This window comes from Carlito syrichta, unplaced genomic scaffold (assembly GCF_000164805.1).
Source record: "Carlito syrichta isolate Samal-C Ts95f unplaced genomic scaffold, Tarsius_syrichta-2.0.1 Scaffold288187, whole genome shotgun sequence".
NCBI lineage: Eukaryota > Metazoa > Chordata > Mammalia > Primates > Tarsiidae > Carlito > Carlito syrichta.
The window spans coordinates 50,706-55,667 of record NW_007232283.1 but is presented as its reverse complement, the minus strand read 5'-3'; the positions used below and the strand labels follow the sequence as shown (position 1 = coordinate 55,667).

The 4,962-nt window shown below is 40.7% G+C and overlaps 1 pseudogene; it reads right to left on the bottom strand.

The window, feature by feature from the left end:
• The window catches only part of LOC103255505, a 31,504-nt pseudogene extending 31,159 nt beyond the window's left edge, over positions 1-345 (bottom strand).
• Positions 346-4,962: the final 4,617 nt, after the last annotated feature.

The following is a 4,962-nucleotide window of genomic DNA, read 5'->3' as shown; positions in this document are numbered from 1 at the left end:
AGCGTGACCGTTTCGGAGTGGACGGGGCAGGGGCAAGGGCAGGACGCCGGGACTTTGCCTTGCCGTGTCCGGGTCGGCTCCCCAGGCCACTTCCTGTCGGAGACTTCCTGTCGGAGACTTCCTGTCGGAGACTTCCTGTCGGAGACGGCCCTCGCGGCCTGTTTCTCCATCCAAGATGGCGCTCGCGGGCACGAGCTGCCGGCGGGGCAGGCCCGGGCGGTCGTCGACGGTGTCCGCGGGCCTCGGCCACGCGGGCGTCTGGCGACGCCGTCGCGGGACCGCCTCGCCCCTCTGACTGTTTCCGGCCGCATCCTCCCTCGGAGCTCCGCCCTGAGGGCCGAACATCCAACTTCTGACTGCTTTTCTGAAAGGAGAAAGGCGTTTTTTCCCCTCCCTGGAAGGGGTTTCCTGTAGGTAGTAGACCCCTTTTTCCCCGTAGCACTAAACACAATGGCTCGCCTTCATGGTGGATAAGTTATCTTCTCTGCACCTGGAAGAAACTCTGATGTGAGTCTGTCAGACATAGCTTTTGCTGTGGGAGGCTTGTCTTAGCTTCGAAACAGGAATTACTGAGGACAAACCAGAATATTGCCTTTATTGCATATGCAAATAAAACTTTGAAATGGACAGCATCGGACCAATGACTGTATGAAATCTTTGTAGATCGCATCTAAACCCCATCTTAAAAGAGTAGGAAACCATTTTTAAAAAAGAAAAACAACACTAATATTTAGTGAATCTCTTATACGTGTTTAGATGCAAATTGCTGGCTGTAAGACCAAGAACTGGATTCAAGAAATGAGGAGGAACCCCAAAGTAGGTTATGGCTCCATAGACACATGGTTTGAAACAACATCTGATTCTCCTACCTTTGACTTTGTTTTAATCAGAGAAACAATGGAAGCCTATAATTAAGTTTACAGGTTTCGATTCAGTGCCACAAATCGTATGTTCTTTATTTCTGTAAGAAAACTTTCGAAGGGTGAAGGAAACATCTTACCTCACTGGTCTTTAGAATAATTTTGGAAGTTTTGCTCATTCAAAGACAATATTCAATTATCTTTTGAGTCTTTGACTTTAGAAATTTCCATGAAAGCTTTCTCTGACAGTGTAATCATTGTGTTCCAAGGTTTTTATAAAATTATTAGCCTTTTGTATTTGATAATTATATACTGATATATACTATATTAAGTGTATTAAGAATAAAAGCTTCCTTAATGTCTAATACCTACTTTTGACATTTTTGTCTTTTCTGAAATGAAATAATGTAAATTAAAGATACCTATCAATTTAATTAAAACTGCAATATGACTGAGTTTTTTATATTGAGATTAGTTGGACATTGATATCTCAGGCATAGCTGTTTAATTTTCATCAGTAACGGAACAAGAAAAATTTTTTATGAACAACGTTTATATTTTTGGTTTTCCAGAAGTTTTTTAATATGGAAAAGAGAAGAGATCAAAAGATGATGGAAAGAACATGAGTTCCAACAGAAAGAATTCATCTGAAAAAAAAACCTGCAAGTACAGAGGCGTGGCTAACCCCAGCTACACCAAACCACATTGGATGGAACAAATGTTAACTCTGAACATCTGCTTAAGTTTACACACTTTTCCTGGTCGCTCTAATCTATTCTGCTGTTAGTATGGTTAATGTGTCATTTTTACTTAACTTGTTTGTTTTATCCTTATTTAAGTAACAGCAGCAATCAGGTAAGGAGTTGGGCAGTGCAGCTTTCTAAGAACCAGGTGGGTTTTTGTGGCAGCTGCCTGTCAATTTCACACCAAGCTGTACCAAAGAGCTTTCCTTTTCCTCTAGCCACCATCCCCCACGTTCTCTGCCTGACCTTAGTCACTGCACCTAGACCACAGAAAAGAGGGCAAAGTCTTTATCCTTTTCCCATCTGTTTTAGGCTCATGGGTCAATACATCCCGAACACCAATTCTGAGAAACTAGACCTTTTCCTTCTTTTATATTTTTTCAGATATCGACCTTTCTTCATTCCTGACATTCAAGGAAAGTGTGGGATGGGCAGAAGGCAGCAAGAGAAGTGGCCTTATGGGCTTAAGAGGAAATGAAAAATAAACCCCTGGGTATTGGAACATGCACGGAGAGCGCATATTACAGGCAGGCATAAATAATGTTGGCACCTAGAACTGAGGAAATTGCTATGATCTGAAGATCCTTGGGGACCTATGATTATGTGGTATGTGCCCTAGCAAAATTGTGAAAGAAGAAAATTAAGCAATAATAATATCTAAGATTTATTGAGTACTTTCTGTACATCAGACATTTTCTAACAAGGTTTATGGAATCTTCACAATCCCATCCTGAGGGAGGTACTATCGTTATTTCTGTTTTACAGGAAAGGAAAATGGGGCACAGAAGGGCAAACTGTTAAAATCACATAGCTAGTAAATGGTGGTGTGCCTACACTCATTGAAATAGTACCAAATCCTTTAAGCTGCATACATCTGTATATCTGTGCACAAGTGCACACATATGTATGTAAGGATATCCTCAAGTAATAAAACTAAATCTGGTGAAGGAAATATTCTCTTGAAGGAAATGTTTTGTCTGGAAGCAGAACAGGGAGGAAGGAAGTTTTTACCCCCTCCCCGCCAAATCATTAAATGGCTCCTTACTCAACAAAGGATAATTGAACCATCCCTTGGTGTCCACAGAGGATTGGTTCCAGGACCTCCTCAGAGACCCAAATCCATGGATGCTCAAATACCTTGTAAAGAATGGTGTAGTATTTGCATGTCGCCTAGGTGCATCCTCCCATATACTTTAGGTCATCTCTAGATTACTTATAATCCCCGAAACAGTGTAAATGTTATGAAAATAGTTGCTATGCTATATTGGTTTTATTTGTATTTTTTTGTTGTTGTTGAATTGTCATTTTTAATTTTTTTCAAATATCTTCCATCTGTGATTGGTTGAATCCAGGGATACAGAACCCACACATATGGAGGACTGACTATGTTAGGCCAGTGAAGCAAAACAGCATGCCTGAAAGGGAAGAAAACTGGCTTGAGGACTCAAAGAAGACAGCAAAGACAGGAATCTTTCCAGAAAAGCTGAGAAAAGAATTGATTGTTGGTCAATTCAACTGTGCCTCATAGGCATTTACCATTAACTGTGTTGTATTACTTTTTTTCCTCACTAACGTCAGGTTATTATTATCGGAGTTGGGTTTTTCCTTCCGATTTGTTCATGTCTGAGTACATCTCCCAAATGAGACTGTCATGCAGGAACGTACTGAAAAGGAACACTGGAAGAATGAGAATAGTGGTAAAGCCACTGGAAGATCCAATAGAAAGAGGGCATTACTCTACCCAAGATAAGAAAATGATCATGGAGAGAAACTGGTGGTCATTAGCCAAGAGTGTAGGTCCCCTTTCTTTAACAGCGGCAGAGGGCGTTCTCATGCCTCCCCGCATTCAGTGGCCTCCAGAGAGGGATGAATGGACAGATGACGGGGAAATCAGCAGGGGCTTCTGGAAAGGAGAGAAGGTGAGTCTGTATGCTAAGAGCTAAGAGGAATCCTTGGTTACCTTGAGAGCCGTTACATGAAGGAGAGTTCCAGAAGCCCTGCAAAGTTGAACTTAAAAGTGACTGCAAGCCAAGGTCTGCCCCAGCTTCTCAGGAAGACAAGCAGTGCGTCAGAGGTTGTGTTTGAAGTGAATGGGCTCTGTGGACAGAGGTTGCTCAGGCATCCTTGGGATCTCTTTGGAGAACCATCTCTCTATTTGACAGATACAAAACCGAGAATTTTCTTTTGGAGGGCAGGCTTCTTGTAGCACAGGCTTCCCCCACTAGGAAGTGTTCTAGGAACCTATCAGCATCAGAGTACCAGCTAGTATTGTCGTGAGAGACTGTGTTTGGCTTCAGTGAATTTTTTAAAAAATTCTTTCAGCACATTTGCCCATTTCATAATGGGTGATTAATATGAACAACACGCAACAGTGAAATTTTTACCAAAAATGGCATGGCTTCCATGCCTTGCCCTTACTATTCAACCAGTCTTGCCCTGAGCAACTTCTTTTGTTTCCCGGATGAAAAAAATCCTCAAAAGGGAGTGTTTTGCCAACGTGGAAGAGGGGAAACAAAAAACAGCAGAAGCCCTAAAAGACATCAAAATTGATGAGTTCAAAAACTATTTTGAACAGTGGAAAAAGCATCTCAATAGATGCATTGCATCAAATGGAGAGTACTTTGAAGGTGACTGAAGTTTAAACGTGTAAGAATAAACATATAATTTTTTGTGAATACATTCTGGATTTCTTTGGGGGGTCCCCCCTCCTATGCTATGCAGAATTTTCTATTAATTAAGTCTTTTTATATAATTCGGTGTAAAGAACTATGTACTGACTTCAAATATTTCTTGGTTCTGGGGAAGGGAAAGAGCAGGGAGAGAATTATAACTCTGAATAATATCATAGAAAATTACCCACAGGGAATTTATAAAAGATTGATTATGGCCATTGCTTTGCTAAACTCTGGCGTGTCCACATGGTTCTCTGAGTTACCGCCACCATGTTTCTTAGCTTTGGCCCCCATCCTTACCTTGGGGAGGTGAATCCTTCTCTCTCTCCTCTCTCTTCTCTCTCATTTGCTTTCTAAATAGACTATACTTTACAATCTAGAAAAAAAGATTGATTACAAGGATGATTGTCCTACCCATGTTATTGATTTTCCTATTCTTTACAAATTGTGTTTCTAGCCATTAAATCAATGTGATATTTCAGAATAGGCTCTGATTGTCTTTAAAGTTCTTGCTTTTGTGTTAAATGAAGATCAACCATCAGTCTTTCTCCTGGTATTTTTTAACTTAATACAAAGTCATATCATTCGATGGCTAACAATTTTTTGGGGGGGGAGTAAACTTGATTTTCTTTTATCCCTTGACAGAATATCAGAGTGGTATACTATTAGCATGATAAATAAATATGT